Source organism: Rhinatrema bivittatum, chromosome 1 (assembly GCF_901001135.1).
Source record: "Rhinatrema bivittatum chromosome 1, aRhiBiv1.1, whole genome shotgun sequence".
NCBI classification, from domain to species: domain Eukaryota; kingdom Metazoa; phylum Chordata; class Amphibia; order Gymnophiona; family Rhinatrematidae; genus Rhinatrema; species Rhinatrema bivittatum.
This window is the reverse complement of record NC_042615.1, coordinates 499,721,934-499,740,396: the sequence shown is the minus strand read 5'-3', so window position 1 is coordinate 499,740,396 and position 18,463 is coordinate 499,721,934. Positions and strand designations below refer to the sequence as shown.

The window sequence follows — 18,463 nt, the reverse complement described above, 5'->3', positions numbered from 1 at the left end:
TGATAGGCTGCTTTCTTTGTAATGTGATGAGATTCTAGGGAGCGATGCTGTTGGTTGTTGGTTGGAGATTGGCTTAAGGAGGTTGGTGATCTTTTTATCAAAGTAGATTGCTAGTTCCGCAGCTTTGCTGGCTGCTTGTTCGTCTGGGATGATAGGAGGAGAGGGTTTTGTTAGGGAAGATACAAATGAGAATAAGGCTTTAGAGTCGAGTGCAAAGTTGTGGATTTTTTTTGCAAAGAAGTCTTTTTTGGCCTTGAGTATGGCTAGTCTGTATGTGTTGAGGTGGGATTTGTAATTTAGCGTTGTGATGGTGGAAGGAGACTTGCGCCAACTGTTTTCTTTTTTCCGAAGTTCTTGTTTAAGGATTTTGAGTGTCGGAGTGTACCACGGATGTCTGTTGGCTTGGGGTGGTTTTAAGGATTTGGTGATGGAGGGACAGGAACGATCAGCGACCTCGTTTGTTATATTGAGCCAGGAGTTGATAGCTGAGGAAGCGTCTGAGAGATCCAGTCGGTCGAGTTCTTTGGTAAGCAGATTACTAAGATTGTCTATGGAGCAGGGTTTCCTGTATCGTATAGTGGTTGCCGGGTATATGGGACGAGGCTGGTCTTTAATTTGAAGTTCTGCAGAGATGAAGTGATGGTCGGACCATGGGACCGGGACGCAGGTAGGGTTATTGGTAGGTGTTATTCCGTTGTTGAGAAAGATCAGGTCTAGGGTGTGTCCCACTTTGTGCGTGGGATCAGTGTTTGTATGGTTTTTCCCCTCATGTAGTATCAACCTAGCATCAATTTGAGGACCTTACAGATCATCAACTGGGGTCCGCTCTGTCATGAACTGTGCCTTACTAAGATCCAGCCTATTTTTCCTGTTGATTAAGCTGTGACTCTGGAATTACCTGGCCTGCCACCACAGTATGCTGTCTATGTGAATGTTTTCAGTAAGCAGCAGGCGGAAACCTTTCCTCCGCATCAATCCTATGACTGCCCCATTGGTCTGCTTCCAGGGTAGATGCCCCCCAAGGGTAGGGTTTAACCCCTTTCTGCTCTCAAAACTGAGGCGATGTCAAAATATGTCAAGGAGAACCTGGAAAGTGAGTAAATTCGCCCATCTTCTTCTCCTGCCATGGCCGGCTTCTTCTTCATTGGGGAAAAAAGATGGCTCACTCCATCCTTGAATCGATTACAGGAGCCTCAATGCTATTCCTAAAAAGAACCGGTACACTCTGCCGCTTATCATAGAGCTCTTTGATTGTCTCAGGGGAGCCCAGGTATTCACAAAGCTTGACCTTCATCTGAATCAGAGAAGACGATGAATGGCAGACAGCTTTCAACAATAGGGATGGGCATTACACGTATCTGGTAATGCCATTCGGTTTGTGAGGCCATTCCCATTGTTCAGCTGGTGGGGCCTGTGGCCTATAAACTGAAATTGCCTCCCACACTCCAGATACATAATGTTTTTCATGTATCCCTATTAAAGCCAGCAATCCTGTTGTGGCCATCAAGACCCCCAGTCAAACCCACAGAAATAATGACTGAGGAAGATACCTTAATGCAAGGGTCAGGAAATTTTGGATTCAAGATGGAACAGAAACAAAGTAGAGTACCTTATCTCCTGGAAAGGCTTCGGCCCCAAGGAAAATTCCTGGGAGCCCACCTCCAACTTCCAGGCCCCTCAACTCTTGAAGGATTTCCACAGATGGTACCCCCAGAAACCTAAGTCTAGAAGCCTGGGGAGGGGGCTTTGGAGGGGGGACTGCAACAAACGTTGCACACAAAGAAAATTTTTGCGCATGCAGACTTTCATAAAGTTCAAAGTTGCCAAGTTCAAATAAACCAAACCCAAATTTGTGCACTATAAGCCAGTATAAAATTTAAAAAATATTGAGATTTCTTATGCTCGCTATATTTTGCTGTGTGCATGCACACACACACACACAGAGCTTAGAAGGAATAGTGCTGGACACCATACATACTATAAACAAGAAAAAGAACATAGCCACAATACTTAGGTGCTGAACATTTGGTTGCAGTAGGGTTACCCTGCTGTTGCTTATTATGGTAGACACCTATGCTTCACTGATGCTTATCTCTTGCATTAATGCTGTCAGCCTGCTGGTCCTGTTCTATAATTTTCATTTGCAAGTCATTAAGCTTCGCAGTGCAATATATATTCAAATTTAAGTCTTGGTCTCTCAGAAGATGGTGCTATGTGCACTCATTGCCAAGGACTGGTTTTATCCCAAATCAGTTCATCATTCAGTGAGCCATATTCACAGGTCACTGCTTTCTCTCTCAAAGTGTGATAAAGGTGTCAACGGATTCACACACCCCTTGATTGCAGCAGCCAAATATGTTTCTTTCATGTATTACATTATTTGCAGGACTGAAATAGGCTTCCATTGCATGAAGGATGGCTTTTGTATCCTTACTGTATTCCTCTGTAAGTCTCAAATTGTGCTTATAAACACGGTGCCATTCAGTACCCTCCACTCTCCTCAGTGTAGCTGCCTGCACTTCGGCTGACTTCTTATTTAAGCCTGAAGCCAGAGAAGTCTTCAAATCCTGCCCTGAAATGTTCCCAATTTCACCAACAACTTTCATGTCTTTGGAGGTGGAATGCTGTTGGCAGCTGCCATAACGCAGAAACGCTCTTGTGCTTCAACATCTATGAGTCCTAAGCCAATCAATATCATTACAAGCCTCACCTTCTGCTCACAGTTCCTGAGCCCAATGCACTATAGATGTAGAAAAGCAATGCAGATTCGGATACTTCTGACACCATGTTTCATATGCAGAAATAAAGACAACAGAAAGCTGCTTGTGAACAGGTGCCATGTTGTATTGTATTACCCAGCATGCAACACACAAGGTTAACAATAGAGACAGGAAGTAGAAAACAGTGAAATATAACAATCAGCCACCAGGTGGCATCAGTCTATAAGTTAACATCTGTAACACATTTTGCTCTATCCCCAGCTAGTCCTGAAAGAAACTTGCACTGCTGCTGCCCCTGTTCTGTACGTCTATGGTAGGGCAGTGTGTGCTAGGGATATGCAGGGAGTTTTGTGTTTCATTTGTGGGGAGGAGGTTTCTTTTAATTTTTTAAGATGTTTTGTTTTTGTTTCATTTCATTTAGATTTTGTACACGCTGTTTTAAAATAGTGTTTACTAAAGCCAAAACTTGTGCCCTAAATTAAAAAAAAAAAAAAGCCCCCAGGGCCACCGCCTGCCTCCCAGAACCCCTCCTCTCTGTATCTTACTCTATCTTCATTCCAAAAAAGGGGTGGGAGTGATCCCCAGTGGCTCCTACCCCGCTGGTGCAATAATCCAAAATGGCTCTTGCTGATTTTCAGTTCTCGCCATTTTGGATTACTGCACCACTGGGGCTAGAGCCACTAGGGATCGCTCCTGCCATATATTTTTTTTTTTTACTCAAGATGGGATAAGATATGGGGGCCTCTGGCAAGCTTTTTGTTTGTTTCGGGTAAGGGGCTGAAGTTTTAAAATGAAACAATTTAATTCTTTCATTTTCTAAAAACGAATGGAGATGGAGATTTTGTTGAAATTTCCTATTTCTAACAAAAGCACATCCCTTGTGTGTGTGTGTGTGTGTGTGTGTGTGTACATGCATGCATGCGAGGGAAACGTGTACTGTTACATGCAGTATGGCGAACTTCTGTTTGTATTACTACCACAGATGTAGATATGGAAAGAAGTACAGTAAGATAGGTTTTAGAGCACCATAGATCTTATTAAAAGCTCTTAAGAAGCAGAAATCTCTGTTTATCTTATCCCATTTCCGCCTCTCTTCCATTTTTCACTGTCATCAGCAGTCTCTGTCTGGGCAGCTCTCCAGGCTCCATCCAGCCTCCGAGGTGACTGAAGCCTGGAATGGATCTACCCTTCACCCATAATGGAGGATATGTTTCTCCCTGTGATGTTCATTGAGAAATAGGAAGGTGGGGGGGGGGGGGGGGGTGTTTTTAGTGGACCTCGTCCGTCCGTCCCCCCCCCCGTTCTCTGCATTTTGCTGACTGAACTGATACGTCTTTGCATCTTTATGCCTTTCACGTTTTGCTATTTGCATGCTGCCCTGGCCCTGAGCTGCTAGTCAAATTATTTCAATGGGCTTTGTTTTGTATTAATATTATCACTGTAGTGCACATCCTGGTTTATTGGCTTGTTTTCAAGCAGTTGCCCAGGCATCCTGCTCAGCTCTGGGGAATGCCTTGATATGTCCGTTGTGGAATCAGGTAGAGGCAGAAGGTTTGGGGGGCCTTGTCTGTGACTTCAGGGATCCCAGGACTCAAACCCCCCTCCCCCCATTCATCTTGGTATGTCCAGTGGTCTCTGCCTACCTGAGGCTGCCCTCGATTTAGAACATAAGAACATAAGAAAATGCCATACTGGGTCAGACCAAGGGTCCATCAAGCCCAGCATCCTGTTTCCAACAGTGGCCAATCCAGGCCATAAGAACCTGGCAAGTACCCAAAAACTAAGTCTATTCCATTTTACCATTGCTAATGGCAGTGGCTATTCTCTAAGTGAACTTAATAGCAGGTAATGGACTTCTCCTGCAAGAACTTATCCAATCCTTTTTTAAACACAGCTATACTAACTGCACTAACCACATCCTCTGGCAACAAATTCCAGAGTTTAATTGTGCGTTGAGTAAAAAAGAACTTTCTCTGATTAGTTTTAAATGTGCCCCATGCTAACTTCATGGAGTGCCCCCTAGTCTTTCTACTATCCGAAAGAGTAAATAACCGATTCACATCTACCCGTTCTAGACCTCTCATGATTTTAAACACCTCTATCATATCCCCCCTCAGTCGTCTCTTCTCCAAGCTGAAAAGTCCTAACCTCTTTAGTCTTTCCTCATAGGGGAGTTGTTCCATTCCCCTTATCATTTTGGTAGCCCTTCTCTGTACCTTCTCCATCGCAATTATATCTTTTTTGAGATGCGGCGACCAGAATTGTACACAGTATTCAAGGTGCGGTCTCACCATGGAGCAATACAGAGGCATTATGACATTTTCTGTTTTATTCACCATTCCCTTTCTAATAATTCCCAACATTCTGTTTGCTTTTTTGACTGCCGCAGCACACTGCACCGACGATTTCAATGTGTTATCCACTATGACACCTAGATCTCTTTCTTGGGTTGTAGCACCTAATATGGAACCCAACATTGTGTAATTATAGCATGGGTTATTTTTCCCTATATGCATCACCTAGCACTTATCCACATTAAATTTCATCTGCCATTTGGATGCCCAATTTTCCAGTCTCACAAGGTCTTCCTGCAATTTATCACAATCTGCTTGTGATTTAACTACTCTGAACAATTTTGTGTCATCTGCAAATTTGATTACCTCACTCGTCGTATTTCTTTCCAGATCATTTATAAATATATTGAACAGTAAGGGTCCCAATACAGATCCCTGAGGCACTCCACTGTCCACTCCCTTCCACTGAGAAAATTGCCCATTCAATCCTACTCTCTGTTTCCTGTCTTTTAGCCAGTTTGCAATCCACGAAAGGACATAGCCACCTATCCCATGACTTTTTACTTTTCCTAGAAGCCTCTCATGAGGAACTTTGTCAAACGCCTTCTGAAAATCCAAGTATACTATATCTACCAGTTCACCTTTATCCACATGTTTATTAACTCCTTCAAAAAAGTGAAGCAGATTTGTGAGGCAAGACTTGCCCTGGGTAAAGCCATGCTGACTTTGTTCCATTAAACCATGTCTTTCTCTATGTTCTGTGATTTTGATGTTTAGAACACTTTCCACTATTTTTCCTGGCACTGAAGTCAGGCTAAGCGGTCTGTAGTTTCCCGGATCGCCCCTGGAGCCCTTTTTAAATATTGGGGTTACATTTGCTATCCTCCAGTCTTCAGGTACAATGGCAGTGGACGGGTTAGGCTGAGCTGGGGTTGGGGCAGTGGGGGAAGGTTACATATATCTGAGCAAGGAGACTGCTTCTTGTTTCTTTCTCTGACTCACTGTCTTCTGGTCTGCTTTGTTGACAGAACTTTGTGGATCTGTTGCCCAAATAATACATAAATGGGGGAAAATTTTCTGAGACTTGGGTACCTTTTCTGTGGCCACAAATACAGGCCGATGCAATATCAGGCATTCAGGCCAGCGCACCAGTTAACTTTGTCACACGTTTTGGATGCGCTAAGCTAACGCCCGATGCAATATTGGGGGTTAGCGTGTCCAAAGTGCATGTCCAATCGAGCACATAGCTAACAGCGCTCATCACATGTAAATTCATGTAGATGAGCGCTATTAGCCATTACCCCGGGATGCAAAAAATAACCATGCACCAAACTTGCCCTGTTTCATGGGGAAAATCTAATGCCAGCCCTGGGCTGGCATTAAGTCATTCCACACTTAAGGGATCAACATCAAAAAATGTTTTCTGTGGTTCCTTCTACAAAGTATCGGCATGATACTAAGCAGGAGGAACCGCAGAAACAAAAACAAAACAAAAAAGGCTTGACCAGGGAAAACAAAATTTTCAGGGCACACAATATATACAAACAATATACATGGTCCAAGCCATGTATATTGTGCATGTATATTGTGTCGGTAGCGGGAGAAAACGGACGCTCATATTGAGTGTCTGTTTATCTAACCCGCACTTACAGCCACCTCTCCCAGGCCCCCATGGCCAAGGAGGCGCTAAGGATGCGTAATTTTCCCCAGTGCCTCCTTTTTAATGCGGCAGCTAATCTCCCTATTGCATCGTGTGCCCGGGAGAGGTGGATTGGGTGAGCGTTAAGAGAATGGGCGTTCAATATGAGCGCCTGTTTTTAGCGCACTCATATATTGCATCGGCCTGCTAGTATACCCACCTCAGTATGTAGAGTTAACGTGTTTGAAACCAGCAGAGTGTGTGCCTGCTGAGCTGTCTGTGTGTGCACTGCTGGTTAGGGCCTTAATGAAAATTGACTCAAAAGTGATTAAAATTAAAATAGAAAAAAACCGTACATATACATTCTCTTTCTAGCATGCATGCGTGTGTGTGTGAGACGTGGGAACTCCTTTCCTTTTCAAGTGATCTGCTACTGCTCATTCTGTAGGCGTGTGTCTTTGTGCATAAGGGTGTCAGTGTGTTTAGGGGTGTGTACCTCTGTGTGTGCAGAGTTGTGTGTGTTTGAAGGTGCTGGGTTGTATATGTGTGAGTATGTTTGGAAGTTCTGTGGGTGTGTAGAGCTATGTGTGTGTGTGTATGTAACTGTTTAGAAGAGCTCTGTGCATGTATCAATGTTTAGGGGTGGTTGTGTGTGTAATGTGTGTGTGAGTTAGATTTGTGTTGTATGTAAGTGTGTGCAACAGTGGTCGTTTGTGTGTTTGGAGATGTTGAATATGTATGGGCATGTGCATTTGTGCATGTTTGTGTGCTTATGTGTAGGGGTATGTATATATATGTGTTAGGAAGTTGTATGTATGTATAGGGGTGTGAGTGTGTATTTGGAGATGCTTCGTGTGTGTTTGTGTAGGGGTATGTATATACAGCTTGTTGGAAATACTAGTTGTGCATATATACTGTATGTTGGGGGATACCATGTGTGTGTGTGTGTTTAGAGATGCTGGGGTGTGCGTGTTTTTGTGGAGATGCCGTGTATATACAGATCCTGGAGTGTGCGTATGCATTTGGAAGTGTTGTGGTGAGTTTCTGTGTTGGATGTGTGTATGTGAGTATGGAGAAGATGCTGTGTGTGTGTGTGTGTGTGTAGGGGGTATGTATGTATGTATGGAGATATTAGAGTGTGTGAATGTGTTTAGGGATGCTAGGATGCATGTGGGGTGAAGGTGTGTGTGTGTGTGTGTGTGTGTGTGTGTGTAGGGGGTATGTATGTATGGAGATAGGGTGTGTGACTGTGTTTAGAGATGATGGGATGTGTGTGTGTGTGTGTGTGTGTAGGGGGGTATGTATGTATGGAGATATTAGAGTGTGTGAATGTGTTTAGAGATGATGGGATGTGTGTGTGTGTGTGTGTGTGTATGTGTAGGGGGGTATGTATGTATGGAGATATTAGAGTGTGTGAATGTGTTTAGAGATGATGGGATGTGTGTGTGTGTGTAGGGGGTATGTATGTATGGAGATATTAGAGTGTGTGAATGTGTTTAGGGATGCTAGGATGCATGTGGGTGAAGGGGTGTGTGTGTGTGTGTAAGGGGTATGTATGTATGGAGATAGGGTGTGTGAATGTGTTTAGAGATGATGGGATGTGTGTGTGTGTGTGTGTGTAGGGGGTATGTATGTATGGAGATATTAGAGTGTGTGAATGTGTTTAGAGATGCTAGGATGCATGTGGGTGAAGGTGTGTGTGTGTGTGTGTGTGTGTGTAGGGGGTATGTATGTATGGAGATAGGGTGTGTGAATGTGTTTAGAGATGATGGGATGTGTGTGTGTGTGTGTGTGTGTGTGTGTGTGTATGTATAGCTTTAGGATAGTACAGAAATTTCCAGCTGAGTGCACTGCAGCAGCCAGAAAGGCGGGGAGAGGCTGTCCCTGATGAGATCACTGTGCGTGTCCCTCCCTCCCTCTCTCTCTCTCTCTCTCCAGCTGCATCCATCCCTGTCCTCTTCTCTGTGCTCCTCATCACCCCAGCAGCAGCCGGAGGACCAAAGGAAGGCGGCGAGACCCACCTTGCAGGCTCCCTCCCGACTGCTCAGGTGAGAATGTGCTCGTGCATGTTCCTTCTCCTCGCCTTCGGGGGTCGGCTCGGGCAGGGTGTGGCAGGGTGTGTGGAAGGGAGGATTGGGAAGTGGGGGGTACCCTTTTATTCTTAGGAGAGAGAGAGGGACCGGAGCTGCCCTGCCGGGGTAGATTCTAGCAACGCGTCTGGTCTGTCACCTTCCTCCTTTGCACTCGCTACGGAAGACAAAGCCAGGAGCCTTGAGATTATTTTCCCCTTCCCCCTGGAAGAAAGAGGTTTGGGATGCCAGTGAGAAATAAAAACCTGTTCATCTCTGGCTTTCATACACAAATTTTTTTTTTTAGGGTAAGAGGTGGAACACTGGAAGTAAGGGAAGCGGCTGGGGGCTATTACAAGCGGGGCGAGGGCATCGATTTCACAGCCCCCCCCCCCCCCCCATAGTTTTTCAGCATCTTCCTTTCCCCCCTCCGGAGGAAAGGATGTGGAAGGAGTTAGAGCTGCAGGAGGTTGTCAGATTGATGCAGGAACTGGCTGGGGACTGAGAGCTCCAGGGGGGGATTAATCTCCCTGCATCCCCCCCAGCCCCATGCTGCTGGGTAAGGAAGAGTGACCTGGGGGAGGTGGAGGGGGCTCTGGGCGCGCTCCCCCTGGAGAAGGCACTTGGCTGAGGACCCACCCTGTGTGCGGCTGGCAGGGTGGGAGGCTGCAGGGAGGAGCTGGGAACCTGGCCCAAGAGCCATGGCTGGAGCCAGAGGGTGGGGCTGCTCGGCTACCTGCTGATGGCAGAGAATTAGAGGAGGGGTGGGGAGAGAGGGGGGAGGAGTGCCGTGCAGACCTGTCTGCTGCTGCTGCTGCAGCCAGTGCTGTTTCCCCCTCACCATCTCTGTCTCATCACCCCTTCCTCTCCTTTCTCAGCCATCCATATGTATCCCTATTTGTTCCCCCCCCCCCACCCCTCCATGTCCAATCCTCTGCCTCACTTCTTCCTCTCTCCATTTCTTTCTCTCGCCTTCTTTATTCGTCTGTCCCCTCCATTCCTTCTCTCCATCACTTCCTGCCTCTCCCCTTCTTCTTACCCATCACACTCCCTCCATCCTGCCCTTCCACCCACAGCTAAGCTCCTATTTCATAGGAAGGGAGTGGGAGTGACCTTTCCAGCACTTGGCCTCCCCCGCCCGGCCTTATCCTTTCACTCTCCGTGGCCCAGCTCCTCCAAAGGGTGGGGATGGAAGTGGCTGCAGAAGGGCCTGGATGACCGCTAAATCTCTTATTTCACTGTTTGCCGTGTTGCCCCCCCTGCCAGTAAACTAGCAATAAGCATATCTGGAAGAGTGGGTGGGCTCTGTCTGGCGTTAGCTCCTTCTCCGGTGAGTCTTACACCCCAAGTTACAGAAAGGGAAGAGGAGCAGTCTCCTGTGGAGCCCGCCCCGGTGGCGTGGTTTTCAGAGGGAAACATTTTGGGTCATGCTGGTTTTTGTTTTTTGTTTTTTTAGCTTGCCTTGCATTACATTGTGGAGTTTATAGTCTATGTGTCTTCCACGGGGAAGTCAGCATTGCAGGGACCAGAATGCACCAGGACACATGGAGGTGTCAAAAAAAAACAACTCAGGACCAGTCCAAAGTCTCCCATCTGGGAACCGGTTGCTGCTCCCGCGTTACCAGACTCTCCTGCATAGAAGGAAAGAGTTACTTTGCTTTAAATTTAATGGCAATGCCAACCATGGGCCGGGTGCTCTCTTGGAGCAACCGCGTACATTACGTGTTTGAAATCACATAACCTATGCATCGGATGGCATGGGAAAGATGGTGCGGACTGGGGGGGGGGAGCTCCAGGGCAGAGGGGCACAACTAGGGGTGTGTCCAGTCTGTGGGTGGATGGCAAAGAAAACTTGTAATGTTTACACCCAGCCTTAGTAGAATCCAAGGACTGGATGGGCGTGCGGGGAGACAACGTGTCTAGGATGGAGGCTTGCTTTACAAGAGGATGGTCGAGGTCAGTTTAACCTGGAAAAGAGAAGGTTGAAGGGTGACTTGGTTGTGGTCTCCAGATACACCAAGGGTTATAGTGAGGACCAGCGATCGATCGGCTGTACTTTATCTCAGCCTGGGAAAGGAACAGTGATGGGCTTAAATCACAGCAGGGGAACCTGAGGTAGGACTTCTGAAAGAAGTATCTCTCCATGAGGAGAGGGTCAGGGGAGCTGGAGGAGTCTCATTCACTGGGGGTTTACATGAGCAGGCTGGAGACACATCTGGCTGGGATGCTCTAGGTGCAGTACGTCTTGCTCAGAAGCAGAGGGACAGCTTAGATTAGGGGTGGCCAAATCCAGTCCTTGAGAGCCACAAACAGGCCTGATTTTCAGGATATCCGCAATGAATATGCATGAAATAGATTTGCGTATATATTTCATGCATATTCATTGTGGATATCCTGAAAATCCTGCCTGTTTGAGGCTCTCAAGGACCGGGTTGGCCACCCCTGAGATGACTTCTGCAGTTGGTTCCATTCCTGTTTCTGATTCCAGCTAGGTCTCCCTGTGTTCCCTAAACCCTCTGTGGTCCCTTTCAGCCCTATCAGTCTCTGATTCTCAATGATCTCCTATGGTCCCTTCCTATCCTACCTTTTTCTGATTCAAGATGACCCCCTTGAGGTCCCTCCTAGTTTCCCTTCCTCTCTTTGTCTCTTTTCCTCCCTCTCTGGTATAATGAAGTCCGGGCTCTCTGCATTAAGTAGCTGGAGGATTACAAATGTAGAAAATGCTGCGTTCTCTGGCTCCTCACCAGAATCTCCATTATAGTCAGACTGCAGAATCTTGCTTTTGTTATTACGGTACCTGTTGATGCATTCACTGACACCCCCTCCCTCCCCTCCCTCCCTCTCCCGCCCAAGCCACCATCCTTGTCACCAGTGGAGTCCAGCACAGCTCCCTTTCCCTCCTGCCAGCCACACCCTGGCTTTCTAGATTCAGATAACTTTATTGCCATGATAGTTTTACATGTTTTGCCAAAGTAAGACACAGAATAGTAAAAATAGAAGGGTAAAAAAAAAATACAAAATGCTAATAAATTAAGGTACAGATTATGGAAAGTACAGTAACAGGGACATGACTCAGGTTTGGTGTTAGCCCATATTGTCCCTGACCCTGATTCAGCTTTCTAATGCTGGTGGTGCTGGCCCATATTGTCCCTGACCTTGGTTCAGCTTTCTAATGCTGAGCGAGTGTCAGGGACAATATGGGCCAGCTCTCATCTCCATATAACCCCTCTCAAGCCTGCTCACAGGGAGAAACACAGAGAGGGCACAGGCACCTCAGCTTCTCCTGTCACTCTCTACCAGTTTTTCTCTGGCGCATTTTCTACAGCATGGCATGGCGTGCCCTGCGATGATCCAAGCCACTGACGGGGGTGGCACAGGAGGCAGTTAAGTCTTACATAGGGCCAATGCAATACAGTGCGCTCAGCTGAGTGCACTGCTTAACCCACGGTTGGACACGCGTCCATCCCCTCACGCAACTAATAGCGCTCATCACATGCAAATGCATGTTGATAAGGTTATTAGCTAGTACCCCTGATCTAAAAAAAAAAAAAAAAGTGCGCCTGACGCGCCCATTTTAATGCTCAAAAATTAACGCCAGCCCAGAGCTGGCGTTAAGTTTTGAGGCACCCCAAACCATGCTCAGATGAGCAAAAAATACAGGTGGTTCCTCCTACTTTAATATTGTTGCGATACTAAGAAGTTGCAGCTTTCTGTGGTTCCTCCAACAAAAACAAAACTTGACAGCGGTCAGGTTAGGAAAAGGGATGCTCAATTTACGAGCGTTCATTTTCTTAACCCGTGGCTGTGCACCGGTTAGGAAAACGGATGCTCAGAAAATTGAGTGTCTGTTTTCCTTACCTGTAACACAGCCACTTCTTGGCACTCGATGGCATGGATGCACTAGGCAGGCACAAATTATCCATTGCGTGTCCCTTTTAGCGCGCCATCTCATTAGACTATTACCGTAGATTGAGCGCCCAAGAAAGGGGATGTGTGGGCATTCAAAATACGTGCGTCCAGGTTGGACACATGTCTTTTTGCACGCATGATATTGCATCTGCCCCATAGTTTGTGTCACTTCTTTAAAACTCTCCAAGTATATCCAAGCGGTGCAGAGTAGAAATAACATGGAAATGACAATTTTTCTCTTCCCATTGGTGCAAGCCTCTCTTCCTAACTTTCCTTTCTCCTGGTTATTTTATGGCAGTTACTGCAGAAAGACAATAGAGCAGGAAGCTGAGGTTGTGTTTTATTGTCCGCCCTTTTAAAACCAATACCATTTTCTGGCATTTACCAGCCCATGGCTTAGTTTCAGTTTAGGCAACTCAGGAATCCACAGATAACTGGAAAACAGCTGGGCTTGGGATAGGAGTTAAAGAAGCAGTGTGTTTCCTTTTCTTTTAGCTACTGAGCCTGGTGTCGCATACAATGTGTGTGTTTAATAAGCAGGACTTGGCGGTCTTTCCTCTCACGCTTGCAATCTCCCCCCTCTGAGGATTTCTTTCGCAGGGTGTATGTGTGTGTGTCTCCTCTGCTTGGCTGTGCGTGTGCGTGGTTTAATTTTAGCCTGGTGGGGGAGGGAACTGATGGCACGGAAAAGCCCCTCTGAATTTGCATACAAATGGCTGCAAATTGCAGGTTTGGGATAGTGACAGAAGCAGTTCCCCCCCTGCTGTTTAGAGCCTTTCCCGAGCTCCGTTGGTGGAATTCATTATTGCGGATTCCCTCACTAACCTCAGAGGTAGGACAGGAACCCGCCCTTCTCTGTAGGGCCCCCGAGCAGACAGCCCCTCTCCCCTGAGATGCACCTCGGGTTTAGTCCCTCGATGGCCAGGAGCACCCCCCGCCCCCGGCTCCCTGGCCGGAAACGCGCCGGCCTGCTCCGCGGGCTATGGCTCTAGCAATGAATCGCGCTCCCTGTTCTTCTCTGCCCTTTAGAGGCCCGGCCGGCCCCCGAGGCAGAGAAAATGAGGGCGAGCAAGGGCACACAGCCGCTATTCACTGCCGCCTCACGACAGAGGGGCAGGAACCGAGCAAAAACAGGAGGCTTATGTGTCCGTGCAGGCCTGGGAGGGGCTCTGTGCCTCTGCCTGGGATGTGTGTGAGATTTTATGCTGCCTGGTTTTTTTTTTTTTTTTAAACATGATGGTATCATAATGGTTGGTCATATTTCCTGCTTATGGGAAAGTGGCTCTGTGAAGATAAAATACAGTACATATGTTGAATTCTTATTGTTTTGGGGCACGGAAGTTCCTCCCGCGCCTTTCTGGGAGGCTGCTGGGATTTGGTGCCATTATCCAGGTTATTTGACCCCTGTTTTATATCCCCCCCCCCCCCTCCTTCCTCAGCTCAGCCACTACAGCAAGAGCCCTTAGCCAGGGGTCTGGGAGTCACAAATCCGGGCCCTTTTTCTGGGAACTGGCTAACATGGACCGTAAGTTTGGCCCCTGGTGTTGCTGTTGAGTGCTGGCCCAAGCTCCCTTCCCACCTAGGGGATGTGAGCGCTGCCCAGGCAGCAGACGATGTGAAGCAGGAATACAAGCCAGGTCCTCTCTGTGGTAGCCTAAATTAAGCCAACAGGCCAACTCTTCCAGGGGTGAAAGCTTTCCCTTGGTTGACTGGGACTGGGGATCCTGCTACAGAAGCAGAGCTCACATCCCCTGGAGGTGGGGGCAAGGACTTTCAGTCATCACTCAATGGTGACACCTAGTGGCTGGGTCCATGATTACAGACTCATAGAAGGAGCACTGGTGGGTGGCCTCTGGCCCAGTGCTGGTCACTGTAGTCACTGAGAGAAAGGAGGAGATATAAAATGGGAGAAAGAATCCCCAGGTAGCTGTGAATGAAGGCTCATGGCACCAGATGCCAACCCTGGTTCTGACTGAAGGAAGGAACCGCCAAGTAAAACAATAAAAAGCATACTGATAGGTAGTTCATAAACGCATTCAAATGTTATTCCAGGACAGGTGAAATGGGACTTTGCACATGCCATCCCTGATTAGAAATGATCATTAATATTTTGTTTTAACTTTCCCTTCTCAAATTATTAGCATGGAAATCTAGTAATCACTCATATTTAGATCCTCAACCAATACTGTTGATTTAACAATACTGTAACCTAGTTTAAATTTAGGCTTTGAGGCCATTCATGGTAAAAAGCAGAATATCAAATGCCAATAAATAAATAATGACAAATAGTGGTGTACGGGTAATAACCGCAGTCATACCCTCAGTCATTTCCCGTGCTGTGTCCTCCCACTGGAGATCTGCTCTGGCCTGGCTTCCCGTTATGTGGAAGAAAGGGACATTTTGTTCTCCTTGGCATTTACTGACACAGTCTCAATAAAAAAAACAAAAAAAAACTCCTGATCTGTGTGGATAACACTGCCATGGGCTAATAGTTTCCGTGCCCTAAAAGTGGTCCACTCTTTTTGTCCATCCGTGTCCTCCGAGTGCTGCGCAGATAAGAGAAACTGCTTCTTGGGGGAGGAGGCCCAGCATCAGCAAGTGACTGCATTAGCATCCGACTTCAGAAGCCCCCCTCCCCCCCGTCAGCTTAAAATTCAAATCCTCTTTTCCAGCGGCTAATTTATTCAATCTTAATTCGGCACAATTCAGTCCCCCAACAGGTCTGTGTCTGCATGTGCACTGTTCTGAGTACCCTCCCCTCGGAGTTCCGCCGGTGCTGGAGAGGAGGAAATTAATTTTATTATAGATAATGGTAACACAGGGGTCTGGGAAGCCAATAATTGCTCGTATCCTGTTCCTGCAATTTACCATGTCTCTTACTATTTATTATAAGAGCAATAATGAGCATTAGTGTTTCTCCTCTCTCTTGTGTGCACGTATTCCAGCTGCTTTGTTGCTTTTAGTTTTGTTTGTAGCCTGCACCCTAAGATGAAACACGTGTTATGAAAGTGCACCCCTGTCTCGAGGTAGTCAGCTACCGTCGAAGGGCGAGGCCGCTGGACAGGAGGAAGTTGAATGAAGACTTCACCCTGGAAGCACGCGACCCCCCCCAGGAGGAGCCCGTAGGGGTCCGGCCGCTGGGACTTAGGAGACTCCTCTGAAGACTGTAGAAAGGTCTGGATGCAGGCACCTCCTGCAGGTCGTGGGTTCCAGACGGCTGGCGCCTCCAGCAGGTCGAAGCAGTCTGAGGACGGAGTCGTAGAAGAGTCCAAAGCCGGCCCGGGGGTTCGGTACACAGACGAGGTCAAAATCCAGTCCAGGGTCTAAGCAGGAGAATGGTCCAACGCAGTACCAGGATCAAGCCAGGAGAAGGGTCCAACGCCGTACCAGGATCAAGCCAGGAGAAGACATGTCCACCAGTCCAGAAGTCAGAAGCCAAGAATCAATCCACGGAGCAGGGAAGCAGAGCGTGACGAAGAACCAGGAACAGAGAACACAGGAACAAACTCAGGCAGGAACCTCAATACCAAGGCAAGGTCTGAGAACCAGACCTTACCTTAAATACAGGATGTTGGAGGCGGAGTTTCTGGGAGGACCATGACAGTTTCCTGTCATGGCCCCTTTAAGAACAGTCTTCAGCCGGCATGGTCTAAGCCGCGGTCCGCCATGACCGGCGGCCATGACACCCGGCCCCGGTCACGGCTTGCCGCGGCCGGCGGTGCTAACAACACGGTTGGGCTGGCCCCCATGACTCAGTGGTTAGCGCTGCACACTGTCCTATGCAGGGCCTGAGTTCTATCCCGGGGCCCAGCTTCTGCCCTTCGGGCTGCCTGAGGATGCTGCGGAAGCAGCATTCACATCCTGGGACGGGGTGGGGGGAGACACCCAGTGGATAGACATAGGCGGTTTGCGTTCTCTGCTGCCACTGCAGTACCTGGGCTCAGTAAGGAAGGTGATCTGATTATACTATTTTGGGGGGTTTTGGGTTGGGAGGGCAAAACACCATCAAGTAGTTGTGAATGAAGGCTCAATGGAGGCTGGCAGTGATTGAGCTGGAAAGTGAAAGGAGCAGGAGGAAACTGCTGAGCCAGCAAATAAAATAAGTCGAGCTCTCCAAGCTGAGCACAAGATAAAATTCACAGTCAGAAATTCATGGTTGCCTGGGCTAAGCTGGATGACATCACAGTGCGTCTGCCTCCTCTCTGACAGCATTTAGTGACATCACAGTACAGGTGGACAGGGGAGCCTCCTATCTTAACCTTCTCTCCCACCTTCCCACACAGCCCCTCTTGTCCACTACCCCACACTCCTGCTAGCCCTCGGGAAAAAATATTAAAGAATGCACCCTGAAAACATTTATTCTTTTATTATTATTATTATTATTATTATTGTTGTTGTTGTTGTTGTTAAGTGTGTGGATTATGTTGCCTGCCGCCATTCAGGGATGAATTCTCTGGAGCTCTGGATGTCTTCTGATGATCATAGGTGTAATTGGTGATAATCGAGGGGTGAAATAGGGGACTGGTGAACTGGTGGGGGCAGAAGGGGGCTCATGCTCTATTATCAGGAGAGGTAGAGAGTGAAAGGAGTGGGAAAAAGAGAGGACAGTCTGAGGGGAGAGAGAGATGTGCAGGAGACCTCTCCCCTGGCCATGTCGTCCCTTTAGAACACTCTTGGTGCCCTTAAGCCCTGGGACCTCTTCCCAGCAGAGTTAATTGAGCAGCTGTCCAGGCTGCCTGTCGCTGGGCCCTTCGTGACTTCACTTGCTTTGTTCTTTGCCAGTTCATGAATGACGAGGAGAACAGGGAAGCTATTGATTCCTTCTGCCTCTGAGACCTCAAAGGTTACCAGGCTATCAGAGGTCAGAACATTTCTTATCAACCCACACAGATCCGGTCAAGAGGCTGCAGGGGCACCAAGCGGAACTCCTGGGGGGGGGGGGGGGGGAGGAGGGCGAGAGAGAGGGGATTCACATGCTGTCACACGCATAAGTGCACATACAGACTCTCTCCCCACACACACATTTGGAGACGCACAAACGAGTCAGTGTACTCAGACACAGACACCCATGCACGCTTGCTCACTGGGATGCTGCTGTTAAGAGATACCAGAAAACTGGAACACTAGATAAGTGACAGCAGAGAACTGCTAATGAATAAGGCACTTTTATTATCTGGCTTAGGTAAGACTTACAAACTGACAGACTGATGCAGTGAAGTGCTCCCAGCCAAGCGCACTGATTTACTTGCAGCTGGGTGCGTGTTTTGGGCACGTAATAGCATCCAATGCAGTAAGGAGAACAGAGCGTCCAAAGCACATGCCCTAAGATACACGTACCTGACAGCGCCCAATGCATGTAAATTCTATGGAAATGAAGACATTACCTAATACCGCCCGATGCAGGAAAGTGAGCCTAAAGGCTGGGCTGGGCGCCTGATGTACTTTATCACTGGAAAATTAACTCCAGCTCTGGAGGTGAAGTAAAGTTTACTTGCAGTTAAGGGCTCATATAAAATGTGGACCTCTGAGTTGCAAAAAATGTCTCCCTTGTAGGGTAGGGTTGTTTAGACAGATTAGTATAAGATTTAGTTATTTGGAGTTAGAAGAAAAAATTGAAAAATGTATATAGAGAGTAATGGAGCGGAGCACGATGATTAGCTAAAGGACATCTTAAAAAAAACATGGGTGATTTCTTTCCTTTTGGTAAACAACAGAATTGCAGATTTCTTTCACTTCTTGTAAGCGATGCACTTCTGCTAGGAATGCACAATTTAGTCGTCCGTGCACCCGATGCAATATACTTTTGAGCGCCAGAAACAATACATTTCTCCC

At 47.4% G+C, this 18,463-nt stretch overlaps 1 protein-coding gene across 1 annotated transcript in view; it reads left to right on the top strand.

The window, feature by feature from the left end:
- The first annotated feature begins 8,594 nt into the window (after nt 1–8,594).
- The window catches only part of L1CAM (L1 cell adhesion molecule), a 324,282-nt gene continuing 314,413 nt past the window's right edge, over nt 8,595–18,463 (top strand). Inside the window, 1 exon segment of the mRNA XM_029609487.1 lies at nt 8,595–8,701. The gene's annotated coding sequence lies outside the window, so the exon portion shown is untranslated.